We start from the raw sequence: 26,427 nt of genomic DNA on the forward strand, positions 1-26,427 counted from the left end.
GAAAGGCAGAGCAGCTCCTAGGCTATGCGCCAGTTAGGTTGCTCAGGTTCTCTAAGTGAACAGCTTGTAAGATTCTAGTAACCCGTCCTGGCTGTTTTCTCAACTTGTTTTATAAAACATGCAAACCACCAAAGCTTAACAAGGTGGGAGCCCAGCACTGGGTTCTTTTTGACTTGTGCTACATCACTAGCAGCGGGAGAACCAATGTAACTCTGAGATTAATGATCTAAAGGTTATTCATACCAATTGAGGATGTGACCTGGCATGTTCAGATATGTCTTCATCATGCAGTTCTTGTATTTAACTGCCCATTTTTTCCATTTTTGACTCTCTTACTTCAATGCATCACTTCAATGCTCTCTCCTTTAGAGTTCACTAGGAATTTTTTATGCTTGCAGAGGAGGCTGGTTCCTGCTTCTGCCATGAGAGAGTAGGGCATAGAGGACATTCCTAATGCTCTATTATTAGCATAAGTACTTAACTCAGTACTTAAGCACCAGGAAAGGAGAAGCTGGTAAAATTGCAGTATGGGGGTCTAACAGTTTATACTAACTGTAGTGGTATCTGCTAGGCCAACACCAGAGAAAGAAGACACATTCTTTGCTGCTGCTGCTGTTTCTGGTTAGGAACTTCATTCCCAAGATTAAAAAAAACCCAAAAAACAGCATTTCCATTTCAAGTGGGATTCTGAAAAGCTGCCAAAAGCAAAAACCACTCACCCTTGCTTGTTTTCATTTTGTTTCATTTGTGTTTCAGTGTGCTAGTAAGTGGCAAGCAAGAAAGTGTGCAAAGCTCCACTGTGAACACAGAATAAAGTATTTTGGGCAGCGGGCAGAGCTGGAGTGGTCAGTATCCAAAAGTCATAGCAATATCCTACCACAGGTGACCTGAGAAAAGTTTGGAAGGTTGCATCTGGGAAATTCAAACAGTAAAGAAAAAATAAGAAGCCTGTTTTCTGTTGAACTTCCCACCAAGAGAATAACTGGGGGAAAATCTATGATATTTTCTCAGGCCCTTAATTTTTATTGTTCTTATGTTCTTAGCTCTGAATGTGCAAAGGACAAGCAAGAACATAGGAAATAGACTTTATTCTATGCGTGCTAGGAGGCCACATTGATATGAAAGGGGTTTCAGCCTGATCCATGTTTGTTGTATTAAGAGCTAGGTTTCAGTTCAGGTAAGGTTCTTCTTGCATTTTGGTTTTTTTCTTTTAGTTCTGCTCATCCAATTATAAAACTGCATTTCAGAATTGCCTTTATGCAACTAATATTGCAAGAATTAACTTTCATCTGATGCATGGTGCCTACAAAATGCTACTTCTTCAGCTTAGTGCTCAATGCTCAAATTGAGCATTTGTGAACCTGGATGGATAGGAATATCCTAGCTTATGTGTAAAGCTCTACATGTGCAGTTGCAAAGCTCACTCAACAGGGGAAGTGTGAGTCAACAGAACCAACCAAGGCACTATGTTATAACAAAATCAAAGTATGCCTTGCCCATACATGACAAACTAGTTTTTCCAGGTTCTCTGAGTAGCTGAAAATAATTGAACTCATGATGCCTTTCTGATTTCTGTTTGTTTTAAAAGACCAGAGAAGAATTACCTTTCTTTTCAAACAGAAAACATCTTAAAATAGGCCATGACATCCTTCTATCTTCAGATGGCTAATAACGTTATTTATTACCTGATTACTGAAAAAATGAAACTCTTTGTTTATGTTCATGCTTCATAGATGTGGCTTCATCCATGTAATTAAAACTAGATATTTTCATGTCTTTTAAGTGGCATCTTTCTGTTTGTTCCCTATTTTCCTAATCAATGGCATGTTAGCCACAGAAAAAAAAATTTAGAAGTAGGTATCTGCAATTTGTATCCTTTTAAGGGGTACTCTTGCATATGAGCATGAGATCATGCAAATAAAAAGTATGGTAAATACTTCAACAGAATTTAGCATTTGATTTAGATGAATATATTTTAATATTTTTTTCAATATTTGCTCAAGAATAGTACAGTGTTCTACGTGCACATGCATATGCAGGTATTTTATCATTATCTCTGACCTTCAGATTTCTTTTATGTCTCCATTAAGCACCAATTTGTAACTAAAGCATACTTTGCAATTAAAAATTTATTGCTGAAAAAGAAAAGGCAGCTTCCCACCTAGTTCTTAATTAATCTTTATTTAAGACACTTAAATATTTATAGTTACTTCTCTTTTCATTATAAATACTGTGGTGATTCAAAGAACTTTTATGTTTCTGAAGAGTTTTCACTTTTACTGCGATGGTTACTCATGAAAAAATCCAGCATCTGTCTCAAACCATAGACTGTGATGCTACTGCAGCTGTAAGTACAAAGCTGTCAGGTTGAATGGTGGCAGATTGGTGCAGAAAGGGTTAGATTTCCCTTAGGCCTCATTGTCCCTCCTTGAAAAATGGAATAAAGCACAAGTAAACTATTACTTTGCCTGCTAGGTATAAGCAAGGTCCCACTAACTTCAGTTTATGCAAACTGCACAGCTAATGGAACAAAGAAATATTTGATCTACAGGCTTAACCTTCTGCCTGCATCAGCAGATGTTGTGCCGGAGTAGCACACTGCCCTCCTGAAGAACAGCTGCAGTGGGTGCCAGTGGGTTTATGCTGCACCAAGGCACGGTGTTTCCCAGCTCTTGGACCTTATGCAGGCCACCATCCAGTATCTGTGCTGAGGGCTGGGCTGTCCTTCAGCCCCTGACCCACCAACTGCCTACACTGCAAACCCCTCGGCTCAGCCCCCAAGAGAATCTTTGGGTTTTGAACTCTGCTAAACCCCCGCTTGTCTTGCAGATTTTTCTGGGAGTGCCTGGACTTGAAATCATCAACTGAGCCCCTTCCAGTTTACAGCCTTTCAATTCCCCCAACTACTCAGTGGTTTTGGTATTGATCTGGCTGATGGAATAGACCATGCTTCCTTCTCTTAGAGATAAACCTACCCTGGAGCTGAACAGCAGGAGCTGGCCAGCAGTAATTCCACAATTCACTCTCTCTGACATCTTTTCCTTCTTTAGAGCCATTTTTCTGTCTATTACCTTTTCTTTTGTTGTCTGTTTTCTCTTTAGAGGAGATAGGGATGGCCATGGAAGGTGAGGGAAACCTAATTTCTAAAAGGAATCCCATTTTCATATGCTAATACAAACAAACGGCTTCACTGTTGAAAGGTGGAATCTTTTAGTCAGGGACTTACAAACCTAGTAGGATTCTGTGTCACATACCCTGTGCAAGGTGACACTTAGTTATCAAAGAGGACCTGCAGACCTTGGCATAAGGTCATATATCTGTAAGCAATGGAAACTGCTGTGGCTTTCCTTTTGGCATAAGGAAGCATAAGTTGGACTTCTGCATGCAAGTTAAATTGTGGAAACATTGCTGTGCTTCTGCATGGCTGAAATGTCTATGACAATAGAATACACCACAGTGTTCTAGGAAACATAGCAGGTAAAATTGCTAAGTGGGTATGAGAAAACGGAAGTCTAAATTGCAGTACAAGCAAATGACCTGCTGCTATAAACTGTACCCTTACAGATTTGCTTACTGGTTGCAAAATGCTATTTATTGTGTGTATAAGCTGTAGATTGATCAAAATTATTTGTTTCCATTTATATCTTGTTGGAAAGCTATGGGAGATCACTGTTTAAATGAGGTAGATTACTGCCAATCATTCTCATATGTCGAATAAGGAAATTGAATAAGAATTATTCTTGTAGTTTTCAGCTGAGTTATTTAACTAAAAATATAGTTGAAAAGGTGGGATTTTTCACACTGTTTAAATGGAAATACTTAATGTAGCCAGACATCAATATTGATTCTTGAATAGATGAAATGACATTTTAAGTATTGCAGAGCTGAGTAAGGATAACATAACAGTATAGCTGGTAATGCGTGATATGCATCAGGGATGTCAGCTGACCATACTAAGTGAAATCTTGTTCATCTTAATCATGTGAATGGTGTCAAGGGTATCACTGAATGAGATTCTTTTCTAATGTAAGGCCATTGATTTCATATGTAAGTGAAATGGGATTGTGCTCATAGATTCTTATAATATGGTATGTATCCATTCATTCTAGTTCCGGAATAAAAATAGTTGATTAAATTGATACTATGTTAACATTTTTTCTTCCTAGCATACTTATATCTTCTGTACAGTTAGTTCACTGTGCAAGTTGTTATGTTTCTGTTATGATTGTTCAGTTTCTCTTTGCTGGAGGGTGGTTCTTTAATGGGTGTCATTTTTGTGATGTAAGCAGTACCTTTCAGCAATTCACAATGAGACTTTTCTTCTCAGTTGCTTTCTGACAGCATCATCAGTTCATTAACCTTAGTTAATTCCGGAAGTAGACCAGTTTAGCAGATAATGCAATACTATGAAGGTTAAGTAAACCTCACCTATGTGATATAGGGCAAGTTATGTCATTTCTCTGTCCTTACCTGGTAGAGATGTCACCTAAATCTGTCTGCAGTGATGGAACGTGCGTAGCACCCAGGATAGCTGACAGGAATTTTATTTCTAGTTCTACCTCTTTCACTGCAATGCCTGAGGCAGGTGGCTCAGCCTCTTTGTACAGTCTGTATAATACCACTTGTCAACCAGTAAAGGATTTTGATACCTACTGTGGAAGAGGATGGTAGTTCTGGACGTGCTTAATAATTCTACTGAGAATACAGCACAATAATCATGCTAGTATTTTCTAAGTTGAGATGGAGTATTAACTAGACATGATCTCTCAAAGTTTGCTTGTTCTTAACCATTTGTAACTGATCGGTGTCTGCTGCATATAGAGAAGAGAATATCACCTGCAGTGTGTCAGTGAAACAACGCTTGCTCTCTGTTATCTGCACTTTTCCCTAGCTGTTAGTCCAGGCTTGTCAAACAGCGATACTATGCTGACCACCATACTTGTTTTTTGTCCTTATTGCCCAAAGCAATGCTCACTGAGCTGTGTAACGTTCTTCACACATGCCTTTGTGTTACACATATCCTTACAAAACTAAACTGTGGCGATTATGAAAGTTTAAGCATGAATTTTGCTTCCTAACACACCAGAATAATCTTCAATAAAAACCATCTTGCTTCTCAATGAGGTAGCACAGTGTCTGCCTATGATTACTCATCTGCTTACTGATTTTGGAGTATTGCTCAAAGTAGAAGAACAACACATCACAAGCAGGCAGGAGATTTCTCTAACTTAGCAGCCATGAAAAATCTCAGTGTTTTATGGACGGTTGGGACCAACTGAACAATCAGTATCGAATTAAGGAGGAGACAGCCTGGGAGACTTGGAATCTTTTCCTCTGTGTCACAGATACAGTGGTATTGCCTGTCTCTCTAAATGAAATAACAATAGGGAAGCCTCAGGGCAGATTGTCTGCTTCCTCTCTCTTGGGGAGTCTGCTTTTTTCCTTCTCAGCATATTAGAGGTGGCTGATCCATTGTAATGCAATGTCACGGGCCTTTGGGACTTTAAAAATGTTGTGTGTGTGGTATTAGAAGGGCAGTCTGACCCTACCAGATGTGATCTGTTCAGGTGGCACAGAGGTTTTAAGGAAAATCTGAAAAAAGAATGCACTTGGGTTGACCAAGCTTAAAGCAAATTAAATCGTTCCAGGTGTCTGTCCAAACTTACAGCAAATATAATAATCTTAATTGGTTGTGCCCATAGCACTTGCACTCAAAACTCCTTCAGTAATATGGCAATCTTTGCATTACAGACTACATGGTGGTCACAGCAAACTTGTTTTCTTACAGATTAAATGGATTCACTACTGCTATAACATTTGACAAAAATATCTGTTAGATCCAAACAGATATTTGATTTGGTGGCATTTCAATGTGTTTCGAGAAGAATTGAAATATACTTACATGTGTGAGGAAGGGCTTTGCTCTGCTGAGTATTTTGTACTCACACGCAAACAACAATATCCAGGTGCAAACTAAAGTGCTAGTTATTTTGCTGCTTGTTACTCAGCTGTTCCTTACTCACCTGTGTCTTTGGAAAGCTGTTTTCATCTGTTCAGTAAGCAGAAACATTATTGTTACTATGAGGTAGCCATTCATGAACAATATCATTCTTCCTGCACCATAAGGCACATAAGGCAGAAGTCAAAACAATTACTAACAATGCATAGCCAACAGCAAACAGCTGACAAACAACCCACATGTTAAAATTGCTTTGTCAAAATAATTTTAGTCCATAATTAACAAATACATTGGCAGAAATCTGCTCATTAACAATTTGCAAGCAGGAAATAGGGTTGGATAATGCATTTACAAACTAGTTACAATGGATGTAGTAGGAAAGTAGAGTGGCATCCTCATGGTCCCTGAGAACAGAATTCTTCCTTGTCCATATAGGGATTGCTCAGAGCAGTTCAGATTAAGTTAACTGAAGGTATGGAATCCATGTATATAATTGAGATGGTGCAATGAACGCAGTATGAACCTTTCCACAGAAAGTAAAGGTGTTGCCTGCTCTAAGGATGTGGTGGGTTGACCTTGGCTAATGGCTAGGCACCCACCCAGCTGTTCTCTCAATCCCTCTCCTCAGAATGACAGGTGACAAAATAGGATGGAAAAGCTCATGAGTCAAGATAAAGACAAGGAGATCGCTTGTCTGTTACTGTCACAGGCAAAACAGATTCAACTTGGGGAAAATTTAGTTTTCTGCTCCTTCACTCTCACTCTTCTCCCCTGCTCCAGCCTGGAATCTCTCCCATGGTCCACAGTCCTTCATGAAACACCTACCTGCCCAGCACGGGGTCCTCAACAAGCCACAGGGGATATCTGCTCAGTGCCTGGAGCACCTCCTCATCCTCTGACCTTGGTGCTCCCTCTGTTGTTTCTCAGTCATCTTTTTTCCCTCCTCCTCTGCCTGTGTGGCATTTTCTGCCCTTTCTTAAATATGTTTCTCAGAGGTACCACCATCTTGGCTCCACGCCTGCAGCCCCCCACTGCCAATACTTTGACACCTTACACCCAATACAAAGAATTAAGCTATCATACAATAATATTTTTTTTTTACCCTTTAACCTATTCCTATTAATTTCATTATTTCTTTGTATACTCCTGTTTTCCATCAAAAAATGCAGCCAGGACTATACAAGGAGCTGTTGGCACACCATTGTTATCTGAGCCGTGTTTATTACGATGCAGCTGGGCTAGTAGGTTTAGTGTTGATTCTTGTACCAGCAGCAGAAGCCCTGTAGGCATAATATAGTTCATATTATTTTTAAGCCCGACACAAGCTACAACAAAATTCTATTTTTTTGCCAAGGTTAAGTGTAGGTGGGTGGGTGAGGCTAACGGGGGGCGGGGGGGGACTAGCATGTCCAGTACGCTAAGGAGTAGTTTGCAGGTGCCCTTGAGTTGCTTCATTGTCTCCACAGGGGTTCCAGCTGACTGGGGGTCTTTTATACAGTGCAAAGTTTAATTCTTCAGATGTGCTTTGGGAGACAATGCAGTAAACTGTTACAAAAGTGATTGAGCCAGTGTGGTCTATTGTGGTCTCAACTGCAGCAGGAGTGCTTTCCTAATTGACTTGGAAATACGGGTGTACTGTGCCCCACAAGCCAAGCATTCCTCAGGCCTGGGGTCCACCCACACCAGCAGTCCCACCTCATGCCACAGTAGTAAAATTACACTGGAAAGGTTTTTGTGTTTCCCATCCCCCAGAAAAAGAACCCAGATTTTTACTAGGGATTTTGTCAGCCATTCAGGGACTTGAATACCCTGCCCTAGAGTCTGCTAGCTCAGTTACTAGCATACAGTCAGTAATATCCTGTGGCTCATGGCAGTTTGCTTCTGTGCCACTGGAACATGTTCTTCTGGCTTGTGCACTTACACTGAACAATAAGTCACCCTTATTGAGTGGACAGGCATTGGGGTAAGTATGTGCCTGCATAAGAAAGTTTTTTGCCTTGGCCAAAATAATGATTTCATGTTAATTTAGGTAAATAATTGAAGAAAGTTATACAGACACATTTATTTGGAGGTAAACCTCATTTCTTTCCCATCAGTTTTGAATGGCTGCCATTCCTTTGTATAGAGCATGAATTTCAGGAGTAGTCTGTTGCAATGTGGGTAGTTAGAAGTAGCTTTTTCTGCAATCTCTCTTCAGTCTAGTTTCCCTTGTAGGGGCAAGGGTCTTAGGAATTGGTTTAAATTTAGTCCAAATATGCTATTTTGGATTGATATAAACATTTCTGCAGAGGGGCTTACCATTTAAAGTTCTAATAGTGCAGCCTGCTCAGGCAGGCAGGCTTTAGGCTAGGGTTTTCTAAGAAGCCTCAGGATTGGCATCCAACTGCTACTGAACATTAAAGAGATTGATAAACAAAACTGTCATTTTATGGAAATAAGTAATGATACTGCCTTTCCCCCCCTCAAAAAAAAAAAAAAAAAAAAAAAGAGGAAGAAAATATTATTTCTTGTATAGTTAGTGATCTTAATTTTAACTGTTTATTCTAACTCATGATGGAGGAATAGAGAGATTTTTCCAGACAAATGCATAGTCATTGGATATGTAGAATTGTCACTTTCTGTTTATTGTGGTGATGAAATGTTTTTTTGTGAATATGCAAGGTTGCTTCAACACTGTATACATCTTGTGTTCATCTGATGCAGTTTCATGAAAGACTTTACCCTGCTCACCATCATGCTACAAGTGAAGGGCTTGCCAGTCCCACCACGGGATGACTGATACTTCCTACGAGATAAAAGGCTATGTCTAGGAAATGATTTCATAATACTATGATGAAAATGTTCTGACTAGCTTTGGCTAACTAGATCTCTCGTTGTGCAGGTGGCACCTAAGCTGTGGGACATGTGTGCCCAGAATCTTGGTTGCCCAGATCACTAACCTGGGTTGCTATCACTACTCCATCCCACTACCTACCCATGTTACTTTTCAGTGAAAAACAGCATGTGAGAGGAGAGATGGGACATAGTTTAGTGTGATCCCAACTGATGTGAACTGAACCAGGACTTGGACCTGAGGAGGATTTTCCTCCAGAACTTTTCCTTCCATAGTTATTACTCAGTGCCTGTTCAGGACGGAAAAGGTTTGCATGGCTTTCTAAAGTATATAATGTCCTGAAATGCGAACACGTCATGCCAGCCAAAGCTAACTCTGTATTTTGGCCACTGTTGTAGATGGGATGCTGCGTTAGATAGACAGATCTTCTGTCTGACCTAGTACAACCATTCTTATTTATTCATTTATGTAAGGTACCAAAACATTACAAGATTATGACGGGTCTGTACAGTACGGAGTATTATTATAATTCTCATTATATTGATTTTTTTTATTTCTAAAACTATGGGTGGTCTTGTCTATGTAAAAATAAATCCCCTCATTTATTCTAATTACCTTAGGATGCGAAATTGCACAGGGGGACCAGGAAAACTAGGAATTTTCTGCCCTCAAAATCTTCATAGTGCACTAGCTGGAGGCACAGTATACTCTCTAACATTTGCATGTTGCAAGATATCACCAAGAATGCAATAAAAGAGCAAAATACATGGGGACATTGTGACAGCTGTATTTAAATAATACCAAAGGATCACTTCCCTTGGTATCATCCCACAACGCTCCATAATGCTTGTTAAGCTGAAGGCTTATATTTGCATCTCTGTGTAAAATACAGGCTGGTCACTGTTTCTTTTACCACCACAGTGAATTGCTTTTTAAAGCCCATACGTGTATGTGGCATCTACCACTTCCTGTGGCAGTGAGTTTCACCATTTAATTATGATCTTTGTGGAAAGCATCCTTTCCTGGGTTTCATGTTTTAAACTTCCTAACTGCTCATTTTATTGGGACTGCTTCCTGTACTATGAAATACAGTAAAAAAGCATTCTTTATTCACTTTCTCAGTACTGTTCATGGTTTTCTGGGGCTCTGTCACAGTCCTTTCCCGTGTTTGATTCTCTTACAATATAAAAATCTTAAGGCTTTTTTTTTTTTTCTCTCCTAGTATAGAAGCCATTACACACCTTTGATACCTTTGATCACCCTGTCACCCTTTTCTTTATCCTCCTACTGCTGTCCTGTCATTTTTGAGATGACATAACTGAAACTGCATTCAATATTCAAAATGCTAGGTGGGCAGTGGGTATTTATGGCAGCATTATCACGTTTTCTTCTGCTGTTTTATGTTCTTTTCCTATTATTTCCTAATATACCATTTTATATTTTTGACAGTTGATGAGGATTTAGGTGACATTTTCATAAAGCTGTTTCCCAGCTCTGCTTCCCAACTATCAGTTAATTTCACTGTGTGTTTAAAGATTTCCCAGGGTACAGGCATGAGACCTTGGTTATTTAGCCATGAAAACACATCTAAATTACAAGAGTCTTTTAGGCTGTAAACAGGAGATTGTTGGTAGAATTTGATATTCCCTTAGTTCTAGTGGCGATTTATATTGTTCTAGGTTTTGTTATACCAGAGCTTTCTCACACGAGTATGTGAGGCAGTGTGAATGTTTCCCATGGACCACATCTTTTTGGAGAGTTGTTGATTATTTTAACAGAACATTAATTCTAACAAGAAACACATTCAGGAAAGAGTTCATTCAATGAGTTTTATCTGAGAGGATTTTGCTAATTTTGCTGCTGTAAGGCATATCCTGACCTAACCCAGGGGAATCCAAACAAGTGCTTAATCCTTTGCTGTACTAAGTCAATGAAGATTTCATCCCATAGTCTTCCATATCAGAAAGAGTTGCATAGCCCTTCAGTCTTTTTCATAACCAAAATATGCTATTGCTATCATAATGGTTGCTAAGAGAAAGTTCTGGAGCTTAATGAAATCTGGAATTAAATAAATCACCTCAGGATTGTTAAAACCTAGCTGTGAAAGACTTTAAATAGTTGTTTCTAAAAGAAGTGCTGACAGAATAAATATATTACTGCAAGTTGATCAGTCTCATCTCTGACTTTAAAACACTTGCTAATGTTTTATTTCAGTGATCACTGTCAAAAATTCCTTAATGGGCCAAAAACACTTCAGTATCATATCACAAACAGAGATCTTTTTTTAAATGAGCTTTTCAGCACTCTCCTTTCATGAAGTACGAGTCATTTGACTTTTTGCTTGTTAACATAAGCTCCTGGTTTCAAATTTGTGGCTGCACTACAGTGCAGAATTTAGGGGTGTATGAAGATTTCCTGTTCACACGGTTTTCTCTGAGGAGTTCTGTTCCTTACTGGTTCTGTTTACTCCCATCCATTATAGGCAGAATTTTCTTTGTATGGCTTTTTTTTTCCCATTCCAGTCTCAGTCCTGCTGGTCTTGGAGAGACTGGCAATAGAAACATTATTTTATAGCTGGGGTGGGTTGACCTTGACCAGCAACCCACCCATCTGCTCTCTCACTTCCCCTTCTCAGCAGAACAGGGGGGAGAAAATATGATAGAAAATCTTATGGGTTGAGATAAAGACAAGTGAATAACTCACCAAGTACTGTCATGAGCAACAAAACAGACTTGACTTGGGGAAAATTAATTTATTTTATTGCCAAGTAAAAATAGGGTAGGATAGTGAGAAACAAAGACAACACTAAAAACACCTTCCTTCTACCCCTTCTTTTTCCTGGGCTCAGCTTCACTCCTTTATTCCCAATTCCTCTACCTCCTCCTCGAGAGTCTGCATAGATGGAAGTGCTGGTCATCTCCCAATCTTTCAGTTTCATTTTGATTTGGAGGGCTGAGATGGCTTCTTGAGTCAGCCAACTGTCCTGTCTGTTAAGGGCAATTGGAAATTACAAAGCGAGACTTGAAATGCAGAATAACATTGTGAGTACAAAGGGACATCCTCAGCTATTAGATCACAAATAAGGAGGCCAAATACATTAACTAGTCCAAAAGATAGCCAATGCACCCTACTCAATTATTTGAAAGATGTTTAGGGACATGATTTTATTTGCCTGTTTTGGAAAGTAATTTACTCCAGCGTATTGTTTTATTATAGCAGAAAGGAGCTGGACCTCTTTCATTTTCACTGCTCCCTCACAACTGGAAGAGCTTTGGAATGTTGCTGTGCAAGAGAATAAATTAAATAATTACTCTTCTTGTTCTGATTCCCTGTGCACTCCAGGAGGCCTCATCTAAGCAGTTCAACTTGCAGAAGCCCATAAACTCTCTGCATATTCAGTGGTGAAATTAAAAAATATTTTATGAATGAATAATATCATAAAATGGGAAAGCAAGTTATTATGGTCAAATTTTGTTTTAGTATTTGATAGGTGGTATAATTACTAAGTCCTTGATTATTCTTCTTTTCAGAGCATACTCAACACTTTTAGGTATCTTCTTTGAGACCACAGAGTGACTGCAAAAACTGACCAACAGCAGGTTTTAAAATATTGCTGGCCTTCTGACAAGTAAGTTCATTCTCCGTTTTGTTTTCTCCCCTGTATTCCTGATTGTATTTATTACATGGACTACCATAATCATTTTCTGGGCCAAGTGAACCTGAGTGCAAATTGAATAGTATGAAACTGATCTTAAACTTTCCCAGCTAGAATTAAACCTATCAATATTGCAGATACAATTGAGATGAAGTACTGACTCACCTGATTATTTCAACTTGTAATGCCAGTGGGACTGTAGTTGTATCTCTGGGTGTTTTGGGACTTTTTCCTGGTAAAACGTTAAATGGTTAAAGCCTCTTTTCTGACACTAGACTTGTGTGGCATCAGGGTCAGGAAATGTTTATCCATTTGTAGTTGGGCTCTTCTTTTTCTTCTGGGAGCCTCCAGAAGTTACTCATTGTAGTAAATGGGACCGTAAAATTTGCCAGGATTTTACATGGATACAAAAACTGGTTTCACATGCCTCCTTTGCCCATGTAGTCTTCTGTGCTCCCTCTGCCTGTCTTACTCTTCAAAGGTTGAACTGCTTAGTCTCAGAGTTTTATTACATCACGAGTTTGCTAATACTGCATCTACTCAAATACTACCTCAAAGGTAAACTGATGTAAAATGGGGGAACTCAAGCCTTGAAAAGGGTCTTTGGACTTTTTACTTTTATGATTTCACAGACTCTGTTGTGTTTATGCTGGGAACTGGGAGGAAGAGCTTGTCTGATCCTTGGCATCAATTCTAAAGCAACAAGAAAAAAACTTTTTTCAAAGTTTTTTAAGCTTTAAAAAGTAACCTACAAGTTGTTACTCCTGCCAATCTGAGTGAAGTCCAAGGTGAAAACTGAGACAAATATAACAGTATCTCTCAAAAATAGCAGAGATTTTATAGCAAGGGGAAAATAAAAGTATTTAACAATTTAGAAGTTTTTACTGGACTTAGGGAAACGAAGCTGAAATAATTTGGAAACTGCTGGAAATAATAGTATCCAAGGAAAACTTCTACAATTAGAGGAAAGAGTGTTAGAAGCTCCGGTAGGATTGGGAAAAGCAGAGAAGAAAAAGAACAACTTGCATTGGAAGGGGGAGGAAAAGTTTCTTTACTAAGGGGAACAGAAAAGAAAGCTCCTTTCTGTCCAGGACTTGTTGAGGGAGAACTTCAGAACTTCTTAAAGTTTTTCTGTTTCCAAAGAATATCATTTATAGGAAACTACTTTTTAAAACTCAAAATTATTTCTAAACAATGGAGTCCACTCATCCTAGCTTCTTATGTGAGGGTTCTTATATTTCCAGAGACTGCTTCACCAGAATAACAATGAAGATTCTTCTATCTCTACTACACTTCATCTTTCTTTATAGTTTCATACAGCCGCTGTAAATACTATATCAAAGAGGGTCCCCCATGGAGAGTCAGCCAAGTCACGACAATCACACCAATATGGCTACATTCCATGCTCACTTTATTAAACAAACAGGTCATATTTATAACTTAAACCGACCGCTCACCCAACTTTACACACAGGTGATTGGATAAAAGTCTCCAGGCCACGTGGGGTCCGTGCCGCTGACGGTGAGCATGCTGCAGGTGTCTTATCAGAGTGTGCCGATGAGAGTGTGTTGATTTCGCCGTTCCCAGGACTTGCTCTGCACCTGGCTTCTTGTTTGTGCACAGCTTCTTTTCTTTCTCCCACTGCTTGTTCCCAGGACAATTTAAAGCTGCTCTGCAGCTTCAACTAACAGGCCTGGGCTGTCCAACCCAGACAATGGTAACATATGTCCTCGGTCCTTTAAAAATCCCTCTACATTGTATTACTTGCTTCTTGTAGGAATACATTCCACTCCAGCGTACCAAATGGATTTTATGAAACTCAGTGCCTGGTTAAAGGCTGCCTCAACTTTGACAGTCATATTTGATTATCCTGTGGATGATATGTAATGAAATTTTAGGATATCATCAATTTTTGCCACTGCATATTTGTGAGATAAAGATGAAGAAAATACATTGAATTTAAGTCATACAGTATCTAATATATCACGACTTGGTATATCATAATTAAGCAGGTTTAGCTACCAGTAATCTCCAAAATAAAAGTCTTCTGATGTATTATTTCATATAAAAGAAGAAAAAGTGATATAAAGAATTTGCACTATTTAATAACTTCTCACATAAATTAGCAAAAATACAGGACTGAAAATCTTTGGGCTTATATTATCTATATTACTTCAATGTAATTTTATTAGAAACTATAGATTGAACACCTGAAATGTCACATTCTACACAAGCAGATGAAATTGTAAGATTTTGCTCTGTCTCCATTATTTTTACAAGTGCAAAACCAGTTTCCTTCTTTCTCAGTGCTTGCTTGGTTGCTTTTCAGGCATTTCGGCTATAAGCACATAGCCAAACTTTTGAGTTTTACTTGGGGTCTGAAAGGAACACAGGGTCATGACTCAGATTTCTCTCTTCCCAAAAGTAGATATACTGGATACACGACTCGCTCCTAAGTGGTGTCTCTTCTATTTATCTGCACCTCTGTGTGGTTCCCTTTCCTGTCTGGGCCGTAATGCATCAGAGATGTGTATAACAGTATGAGTTTCCATATCTACTTCATTGACTATTCACTTGGATTTTACTAAGAGGAAAAACAAGCTAGAGCCAACACCCTCAATTCTTCTTGGATTTGTCTCTAAGATGCAATTTTGAAACTCTTTCCTGTTTACTGTGAAAAGCAGACCACAGGGAAGTGAGGCCATTTGACACAATGAATCCAAGCCTAATAATTGAATTACTGGATCTCTATGTCATTAAGCATATCAGGACTGTGCACAAAACTGATTTATCACTTCATCAACCCAGGAAATAAATAATAAGTAGTCAATCTGAATGGAGAAAAGGGAGTGGTTTATTTTGAGATGAGGCAGGGGTTGTGGGAAGAGGCTCCATTTGGGTTTAGGCAGATTAATTGAGTTTAACTAACAACATTGTGGTTTGAGGCAGATGTTACAAAAGCAAATGAGAGGACAGGCAGATTCACAGCCTAGCCAGAAGTAGTGGTGGTCTTATCTCCTTTTATTTTGTAGTGCAGAATTGTGATAGTCACAGAGTCAATTTCCTCTTCTACTAAGTAGTATTGGAACCCAAATCCCTCACCTCTGATTACAGTACCTTTCAGCTACCTTGGCTCTACAATATTCCCAGGAAAAGTATTTATTAGAATTTACTTCAATCTATTCAATGTTTTGACAAAAAATTAACCCTACACAATGTCAATAGAGCACATGCTAAAGGAGCACATCACAGCAAATACTTGGCATGAGGAGTCATAAAAGAGGGAGGGCATTTGCAGCAGGTTTTAGCAAGGTTCATGATTAGATGTACATTCTCAGTATTTTTCAGACAACCTGGAAGCTGATAGAACATCACTGTCAATGAAATTTACAAAAAATACAAACAGTCCAGGCCACTTGCTATAGCAAGGAACCTAGGTTGCTTGGTAACCTCAATCCATCTACATAAAGCTAAATACTGAATTTAAGGCTGAAGAATACTAGCTCCATTGAAAGAAAGAGGAATTGTGTACTAAGGAGTCCTAACCTTTAAGGGAAATATTTCAGGAATCGCAGCAGATAAGCAACTCAAGTGAGAAAATTGATTATATAGAACTGGGTTCGTTGCTTTGGTCATTGAGTCTGGCTTTGGCAATACTGATGCTAGAAAGCTGTGTTTTGGCACCTGTGCTTTAAGAAAGGGTGCTGAAAACAGCAGAGAGCGTCAGAAAAGAGCCACAGAAATCATTAGTACAATGAAGAAAACCTCTGCAACAAAATTGAAGTGCTCAGTCTGCTTTGGCTTTTTTAAAAGAAGCCAAGAGCTGATTTCATGGCCTTACTATGGGAGAAAGCAAGGAAGGAACACAATTGAAATCTGTCTTTCTTTCATGCATTTACTTTCTAATTGATTTCCTGGAAAAAGGTTGGTTCCTTTCATCTAGGATCATTGAAGTATTTTGGTTTGCTGCCACAGTGTAGCAGTAAATACAGCCGGTGACCTCACTTATTTGATAATCTAGACTGGGAAGTATGTTATTACCCAAATAAGAGTGGGTAATTTTCTTTTACATCATATTCTCCTTGCTTACAGTGTTGTTGACTGGCAGCATAATTCCCATGGTCAAAATGGTGATGGGGAAAAAAGTCCTTGATGATTATAATCAGTCCTATTCCACTGTTGTGAGAATATCATGCACCATATTATTTTGACTACTACTTGGTCTACATTAGGTACTTCTGTTTGTATAAGGTGGAGCTTTACTAAGTTGCGTTTTGGAATCATATAAAAGCTCCTTAATTATTTATCCAGATTCCTGATTTTTACTCTTTGCTAACTTAGAAATAAACAATGACATTTCACATTTACTACAGGTTTAATTTTTTATTTATTTATTACTTAAGGTTATTTATTAGTCAAATAAACCATTTTTTGTACTGAGTAAACAGAACTGTGTGTTTCTTTCTGTTTACTGCCTTCTGCAAGACTTTAGAATTAGCACATTTCAGCCTTTGCCATGGAGCTTTTACCTACAGTAGAAAGTAAGATTTCCTGCCTTTATCTGCTCCCAAGAGATAGCTTTGCATGAACTAGATATTGAACAGAGCTAACCTGAATAACATGAAGAAAATACCTTCTCTGCACCTGCAGAGGAAGCTACAGCTATCAAACTTGGACTGAACACTTCATCGGAGACTGTTTTCTCCAGTCACTCAAACTCTCCCAGCTCAGCGGTTTGATGGTCAGCAAATCTTTACCAACAGATACATAATACTTGAATAATGTGTGTTATTTAATGTAAAATCAAGTTACAGAACTTAAGTTTGGCAGTACAGTGTTAGAATTTTATGGGGTTTTTTATATTATATTATTCCTAAATAAAAATATGTATTTAATTGGGAAAATGCATCTATTTAAAAAAACAACAGTTTGAGCAAAATCCGTTCTTGTATTAAAAAATGCTTCGTGAATTTCTATTCAGCCTGCCTGCAGGACAGTGGAAAATGAAGCAAGCCGCTCTACTTTGCATGATTATTTGGAAACCCTTGAGATATTAAAGAAGTGAAATACTGGCTTACCTAAGGCAACAATTGTGCTACACTTAGATGTTGATTTGTTTATATAATAGGTGTATCAAAAAGGCAAAATACTATGCATTATCTTTGTGAAAATAAACACAATTCTTATCATAAAGAAAGCAAATATTTTTTTCTCATTTAGGAAATTTCAGAACCAGATTATATGGACACTGAGATATTAGGGGAACATACTTTTTTTATTTTAGTTTGTAAGGGCAAGGTAGCATCCGGGCAAGGTAGCATCCAGGCAAGTACATTTGAGCTATGTTTGGTAGTGTTAGTGAAGGGCTAATTGAAGGCTAACCTTGAAAATGTATAGATCTTCATCTTCTATATATATAATTCCATGTATACCATTAGCAGTGTTCAATTATTTTCCTAGAAATAGAATTTACACAGTACGAAGAAAAAAGAAGCTAAATATGTATGTCATCTTCCCTTTTTCCTAGAAATGCACCTTGAATCTGAGGCACTTCTCCTCTCTTTAATGTAAAATTCTGTTCAATCGAGTGTAACAGACTCATTTTCAGATATTTTTTCTTAGGTTTCTAGCAGGCTTTCAGCAGTAAGAAGCATCACAATCTTTGTTATGGAAAAAGGCACAGGAAAACTCAGATGAATGTGGAAAGACCATAAATAAATAATGTTAGCCTCTGACCCAGCAATTGTTCAGTAACAAGTGCAATTATATAGACAAACGGTGCTGATCACAATCTCCTTTCCCCACAGCATGACAGTTGCTTGGTGTAGAGCATTGCTAAAATAGAAAGATATGCTCTTGACAGGCAGGAATATGCTTGCCCACAGTGAGATAGAGCAGTCATTGACTGTGCTGACAGGTATAACAAATAAAGATCTTGGCCACGGGAGAAGCTGAGCACCTGTGACACCTGTCTTTGCTGATTCAGAGTTTTGCAGGTGTTTGCATGAGTAAAAATGAAGGGTCACAGTTGCCTGGTTAGGGGGATGGCAGAGGGGACAGCTGGAAGAGGAATCCAGTTTTAGGGAGCCTTTAATCAGCCAGAAAATGCCAGCAGCACTGTGTACAAAAAGGCAAAAATCCAGTCCGGTTCAGGTCTGTTAAAACTGTATTTGGAGGTTACCCTTCCCCCCAGAGACTTTGTGCCACAGCAGCTATTGCCTGTCATTGCCACTTGCGCTCGATGCTGAACCCAGGGGTGGCACCTTCCCCACTGCAGCAGCGGGAAGCTCTTCGCAGCTCTGCCTTCCTCTCCAGAAACCTGTCTGTGGCCCCAGGCCTGATTCAGGACAGCAGTTCTGCTGTGGCCAGGTCGTACCTGGGTGCAGGGGATCAAGCAGTCCTCGCACCTGCTAGTGAGGGCAAGTGAAACAGCCTGAGCTTCAGTCACACAGGGTCCCAGCAGACGGGACCCCCACAGGGGTGCTCAGGGCAATACGAGGAGATGGGTGGGCAGGTCCTGCTGGGGTGTCTGGTGCCATAATCACTGACCTCATCATAGAATGTTTTGGGTTGGAAGGGACCTCAACGATCATTAGTTCCAGCCTCCCTTCCATGGGCAGGGACACCTCCACTAGACCAGATTACTCAAAACTCGATCCCACCTGGCCTTGAACACTTCCAGGGATGGGGCATCCACAATTTCATCCTCACAGTCTCTCTCATTCATCAAAGATCCCATGGACCCATTTCTGTCTAGCTTCTGGCATCAAACGAAGGGTTCTAAGGTTAGAGGTACCATCATCTCAGGATATTCCAGTTAACAGAGAGGAGAAATTCTGGGAGCGCAAGACCTTGAGGGACCCTGGTCTATTTAAGGTCTGAGTGGGCCTTCTGAGGTGTCTGTTCCTCTCTATTGTCAGGCAAAGGCAACTCAGTTAGGAGCTTTGGTTAAGTGGCTAAAGGTAGGCGGGACCACTGTGAACTTCTGCCCTCGTTCCTGTAAGTGAAGGCGGTGGTGCCTGCTCCTTACAGTGCACAGGCAGGCTGCTGCTCTGCTCCTGCTCGCCAGCAGGCAGAGGGACCGACCTGGGTCCCTCCTGCAGGCATAAATCGTGGATGCCCAACAGCAGCCCTGGCAGTGAGTGTGGGATCTGGCCTGGGGGGCTCTGTGGGGCCAGCCCACCTGTCTCAGCCCTCTGGCTGAAGAACAGGCTGGTGCTGCATCACCCACATCAAAAACAGGAGAAATCGATGTCGCTGCAGCTGGGATCCCTGGGGCTATGGTGTATGTCTGTGACACCCAGCCTCCAGCAGCTCCTCCTGGGGCTCTGGCAAAGGGCTGCAAATTCCTGACAGCCCAAAGAATTTGGGGCAGAGAGCAAGTGTTTAGTGTCTTTTTAAGGAGGAGTGCCACTTCCAAACTGTGATTTCCCCATTCTGATACAAGGCAGACACAGTCCAGCTTAAGAGCAAGTCTGGCTGAATGTAGTCCTGTATAGCTCAACATGAATATTATTTTTGTATTGTAGTACTAATAACTAGTTAAAAGATAGCAACCCTTGTTAGGCAGATACAGACACATTCTTTGCCTGCCTTGTCAGGGTACAAATGAGAAAAGAGCCAGAAGTACAGTTCATTAGGAAGAAACCAAGCCATTTAGTTATCCTAAGAAAACTGTCTTCTCCTTTCTTTTTTTTTTTTTTTCTTTTCTTGCTAATGGTTTTAGTCTTCTTACTATTCACTGAGATTTATATATTGCAACAAAAGTGCAGAGCATCTGTCTCCTGGCCTATTAACTTCATCAGGCTTGGAGAACTGAGGGGGGAAAAAGAAAAGAAAATATGTGAATATAATGACTACAGTATTTAATTATTTTATGCTGCCATATGGAGTTAAACTGGTCAAAAAAAAGAGATTTCCATTTCAATGCTATTTGTTTTATAATGGAAACTTCCCTTTTCTTCACCTTTCTACTTCCAGAAGGGTCTTATTCAGTGTATTCAGTCCTAGCAAAAGGTCACCCTTGTCCTACAAGAGAGTCCTCCCTCCCTTTCCTGGCACTTCTGGATGCTGTGAATAGAGCTCTCTTTCTCTGAGGCTGAGATCTGTCAGCAGGAAGGTGCACCAGGAACAGCCGAGTACCACCCTCCCCGCCTGGAGGTCAAGTGCATCACCCTCAGTGCTGCAGAAATTTTGTGAGGGGAGGGACAGGCAATCCCACCAGACCTCCTGGCTGTGACCATACTGCGCTTGGTGTCATGACCACCTCTCCACTGCGTTGTGCCATTAAATTAATTTAGTCTTTTTGACAGATAGTTCCCTAGATAGGTGATTTTTGGTCTTATATTAAATTTCTCAGCCTAGTTATTTAATGTTTGTATTTGTATATGCATTTTTTATTGTGGACTCTTGACTTTGACAGGGCATTGATGAAGTAACACATCCTGGAATATGAAGCAGTCAAATGGCTGTTCATTCCAGCTGAATTCTGACACTCCTAATCACAGTAAATGATATGTTTAATCTTAGTTTTCTCTTATGGTATTCAGTGGGAGTTGTTATAGAGTGACATTCAAATCCGTGTGACTAATGCTCTCCCTGGACTTCTTTCTGTAATACTGGGAGAGGATGTGCAGGAAGGCTGTTGCCACTCCAGCTTGTGCTGCAAAGAAATAAAAGAAGAAAAAAAAGAAAAGAAAAAAAAGGTATGAAAAGCAGAGAAAGGACTCTATCTTAAGGCTACTCAGCATGGTGATTTCACTGGTTTGGGATCAGGGGCTTTCACTTTCACTGAATGGATGGAGTCAGTAGAACAAAGAGCAGCAAACCCAGCACTGGAGAAGCATTTGAGCTCCAGGAGGAAAGGACAGTCTTAGAACTCATGGCAGATAGGCGTATGGAGAGACTGTCTGTACTGCAAGAACTGGCTATGAGGACATAAAGGGACCTTTTTCTGCCTTGTAGTGTATTTTCATTCTTCCTGAATTAAATTGTGCCTATGTGCCTTTACAAGCATCCCTCTGTCTTCACTTGCTTGTAAGAACTGAGACCAGCTCCAAGATGTCACTACTCATAGGAAACAGTAAAGATATTTGAAGAAAAGAAACCAAAAAAGACCCATTTACTTGCAGGTAGAAGCTCAGCGGGAATAAATCATAAACAGCACAGAAGAAATCTTTAGAGAGCCTAGCTGCCCAGTGTTTGCATACTTTTGCCCAGCATATGCAAAAGGAGATTTGGGGCAAAGATGGAAATACTCAAGAGAGAGCAGAGGATGCACTTGTAACATCAGGGAAACTCCTGCCAAAATGCAGGTCTGTATTCCAAGTGAGCAAGTAGTAGAATTTCTGAGGAATAGGAAATAAGAATAGCTAAATATCATTTTGCAAAACAGCTACGTCATTTTAATTGTAGCCTTTCAGAACACCTACCCTCAAATAAACAAGCAGACTCAGAAATTTCAAACTGAGGATTTGAAAGTATGATAAGGTGGCAAATAATCTGTAAACTTTGCCTTAACTGTAATGTTTTTTATCCTTAGTTATTGGTGTTATTTTCTGTGTACTGCCATAGAAAAGGACAGACTAGAGACTCCTAAAAAGTAAGGCATTGAGAGTGTACATATCAAAATGACCAGAAAGGGACCAGATCGGTCCCCAGAAAATTGCAAATGTGTATTCATTATGCTTGTAATAATGATAGTATGTTTTATAACATTACACCCGAGCAATTGTAATTTCAGTTTTATGGAGCAAAAAGTGCAATCTCTGAGATTTAACTTTTAAGTAGTGGATTTAATCGACACTGCTTGAAAAATATTAATGGCCATTCATTAGTAGGTATTGTCTCTCCCCTTATCCTACATGATTGTTTTAATTTAAACTAGCTGTCTGCTTTGTGTATAGAATTATTGACAAAAATATATCTTTCTTCAGCAAATGATTAGCTAAATCATCCTTTTATTTACAAGCAGTGCTGTGTCCCTGTGCCCTAAATCTTGCTAGTTGGAAGAGTGGGAGGGAAAGCAATTTAATTAAGTTAACTTTATTGACCCGCTGGAGCTGTTGTTTAATAGCATGGTTCCCTGGAGTGTAGTGCAGGTAAATTGAATGAATGCCACAGAATATCACTTCCCTGCATTGCATATTTCAAACCTCTGCCAGGCAGTTTGGGACGAGCAGCCAATCAGGAAAAAGGTTTTTCCAGCCTTGCTGGCACGGATGGCATTTCCCATTATGCTCAGAAGGAGGTGCAGAGTGTTACCCATGCGTTCCTCTGAACGTACCGAGAGGGATAACTCTGGGATTGTGCGTCGCACTCAGCTGCTGCATTCGGAAGGCAACTCCGTGGGTTGGCTCTTCAGCCACGTGTCCAAATGTACCTTTTTACGAAGGAGGAGAGCTAGCGTGAGTCTGAATGAAAGTGCTGTGAGTAAACTATTTAATATTACAACCTCGATACACTCATTCTGCATGAGAAATCAGAGTCCAGAAGGATAAGAGAGATCTTCTGGAGCTGTGCTTGTCAGTAAATACTTGGGAACAAAATGAAAAATCACAAAACTTCTTTGTTAAACTGTTGTTTGATTTAAAAAAAGCTACAAAGATTTCCACAATGTATTCTCATAGGTAATAGTGCCTGCTACTGTTTCAGTGACTGCTTCTGTTGTTAAAACCTTTGTCCAAATGTCTTATTAGTCTATAAAATGAGTACCACGGCTCCTCTGCAGTTGACTGGAACCCACCCCATTTTCTGCACTGTTCTTCAATACTGCCCACTGCGTGGCAAAAGTGCCTTGGTCTGTCCCACCTGTACTGCCAATCACTCCTTTTAAAAGTCAAGCCAGATCAGTAGTTGTGCCATGTAACAGCAACTTCAGATAACTTTAAACACTTGCAGAATTTAATGTTTCTATGATTAAAGCTGAGACCTAAAGACCCAGTCCCACAGCTTTACTTAAAGAACTAAATACAACCACTCAAGTAATTTATGTATTGCTGTGGAAAATAAAGAGGTGCAACTTTTATTACAATTCATAGTTTTCTTATATCCACTTATAATTCAATGTCTTGAATCAGTTTGTGTGTAATTTTTCCTTTTATATGCAAACAGATTTTTCTTGGCTTCAAACTGCTGCTTTCAATTTCAAATGCATGTGAGATAGGAGAGGTGGCTTTGTAGCAGAGGGGCATTGTGCTTTCTTGTGCTGACCAGAATAGCTGGGAGAAACAGGCAAGTTTCAGGCATGTAAGTCCTTCTTTGGGTCAGACTTTGGTGTCTTTAAACAATCCCATTTAAAGCACTGCAGCCATGATCGCTATGCCTACAGCAGGCATTATGCAGATGATATTGATCATCCTTTAGAACATCATTTCTCACGACACTGTGTCACCTTTGGGGGGGGCTGGCCCTTGGGGCAATTGCTCTCAGTTCCTCTCCTGACCTTGATTCCCTAATATGCCACACACCCCCTAAGAAGTGGTACCATATACTTTTAATATACAAAGCCAAGCTGTGGTGCAGCCTAGGAAACTCCAGGTGTTCCTAATCTGGTCCCTGCTCCGAGCTCTGATGTAGCACTGAGAGCAGGGAAAGCTACCCTCAGCCCATGATGCGAAGTTCAGAAATTAAAGCCGCCTTTAATTTAGTGTTAGCTTAACATGGCTTTTGGCTGGCACTATGTGTGTGTGTGTTTACACAAAAGGATGATACCTTCCATGAATAATCCTGAGAAGTTTACTAGCTGATATTCTCCAGCGCTCTGTTACTTTATCGTCATTAAATGTGTGTCTTGGCAGCCATTGCTTGAAGTCCATATTCCATATCTGTAAGATAAGTGCAGTTTATGTGCTAATGGTTGTGTCTGGGGTCAGAGGCAAGCCTTAGAAAGTAGACTTCTGTGATTTTCAGCAATTTTTTTCTTCCTAAAGAGGTTCTATTATGACACTTAAAAATATTCTGAAAGCTTTATTGTGTGTCTAATAGAATGAGAAGAAAACACACATCCATGATGCCATCCCACAGTTCCTTCCAAATGCAACAGACAAATCCCACTGAATCACAAGTGACTGTTTTTCTGCATAATAATTCTTACTATAATTTTTAGATGAAGTTCTTTAAAGGTGTTAAAATACAAATAACATTGTATATGCATGAATTTTAGTTTTATTTGATTACAGTTTTAAAGGACTATTAAATCAAGGTTTATAATACTATTTATTTAGGATGTTTAATATTTAACTTAACAGTATTGAATTTATGTGTATATTACTATTAATATAAATTAATGAATGATAATTGTTAGCTCTGAGTGAGGCTCAGAACTCAGGCTTAACACTAACATAGACTTCCATGGGTTTGGGGGTTTTTTGGTGTCAAAGTTGACCTTAAGCAGCTCCCGCTCCTGTCCACAACCTTCCACCTATCTTCCTCTTTTCTTCCCATTGTACTGACATAGTTTTTTGAAGGACTGAACACTGAACTGGGTTAGCAGCCTTGGAAAATTACCCATCTCCTTTCCCTTTCTCTCAAGGTCCTTTATAAAGCAGAGCAATGTGCTCATCTGGCTTGCAGTGTAGCCTCCAAACCATTGCTCCCGCGCAACTGAACATGCATCATAGGGAAGGGAACAGCTTCAGTTCAGTCAGGCCAGATAAAAGTGTCCATCAAACTGCTATTGAATTTTAAGACACTTATTTTATGCAATTTTCTTGAAACTTTAGCCTATAAAGTCTGCATAGACATGTAGAGTTTACTTAAGGTTAAGTACTAGTAATGGTGTTTTTTGCAAACCAAATCTTTGCTAGAAACTTTAGCCAGTACAGGAACAATATTTGGGGATGGATTTAGCTATTAATATTTGAACATTTTATGAGTTTGGAGGTTGTTTAATGCCAAAAGCTAGAAAAAATAAATTGGTGGACTTAAAGCACAGTAAAATGTAGTTTGTTTGTTTGAGTATCAAGTATAAGAAATTTTTACTTTCTATACTTATGAGAGTTTGCTGATTTACTGGCTGGTTTGGGGTTTTTGTCAAGTAGCTTATACCAAGTGGATAGAAGTAAGATATTGTAATTTTTTTTTTTTTCCAAATGCTAACAGAAACTTTCCCTGTTACATCTGTTTTCTTTTTGTTTGGTCTTTCCCACGCCTAAGGGACATCGAGGCAGATGTTTTACAGCTGCAGAGGGATAGCATCTTCCAGGCTCCAGCTGTTCTGCTTAAAGACGTTCCTGCTTTCTACTGTCATTGCCACCCACCAGCTGGCAGTGCTGCCCCTATGGTTTTGCTAGCAGAGTGGCTCACACATAATTGCTCCTTAGACTAAAACTTGCAAACTAAGCCAAGCTGGTCCTGATCCATAGTTCACACCACTTAAAATAAACTGCCCCTTTTTGCCTCCAGCATTTTAGAGAGTGTTCACACAAACCCCTCTACTGGCTCAGCTATGGGGAAGAGTGTGGAAAACAGGGAAGAGTAATGTTGTGAAACCAGTGCAATATTGTGTGCAAAGTGAGTGTTTGCTATTCCCCAAGTCTTAAGCACTTTAAACAAAAGAGAAGGCAGCAGAAATGGCTGTAGCGTGGTTGTGTTCAGCAGACTTGCATTCAGGTATGGTGCTAAGCATGCAGCAATATGTAAATTCATATGCAATTTTTTTTCATTTACTTTGTTATCTAAACATTCATTCACCTTTTTCCCTCTTCTAAAAACTCAGGCTGGCCTATGCTAATATTTTGAGGTTGGTTTGCTTTTACTTCACATTAATTGTTGTTAATTTATGTAAGTAAATAGAGACCAATGAGGATGAATCGAACCTTTGCTACACAGGAAACAAAAGTTTATTTTAGACTACAACTTAGTCTCTAAATCAACCAATTAGAAACATAAGAGTTGGTTAGGAGGTGGTCTCAGCAGTTCACAGAGCTTAACCTGGCAATAGCTAACTAATTCTCCATAATCCCAGCTATGGAAAGGCCT

General features: G+C 39.6%; 1 long non-coding RNA gene across 1 annotated transcript in view; it reads left to right on the forward strand.

Moving 5' to 3' along the window:
* The window catches only part of LOC121085765, a 342,524-nt gene extending 330,022 nt beyond the window's left edge, over positions 1 to 12,502 (forward strand). Inside the window, exon 3 of the long non-coding RNA XR_005827182.1 lies at positions 12,323 to 12,502. This is a non-coding gene — a long non-coding RNA (uncharacterized LOC121085765). The remainder of the gene's footprint in view (positions 1 to 12,322) is intronic.
* The last annotated feature ends 13,925 nt before the right edge of the window (positions 12,503 to 26,427 follow it).

This window comes from Falco naumanni, chromosome 3 (assembly GCF_017639655.2).
Source record: "Falco naumanni isolate bFalNau1 chromosome 3, bFalNau1.pat, whole genome shotgun sequence".
Lineage (NCBI taxonomy): Eukaryota > Metazoa > Chordata > Aves > Falconiformes > Falconidae > Falco > Falco naumanni.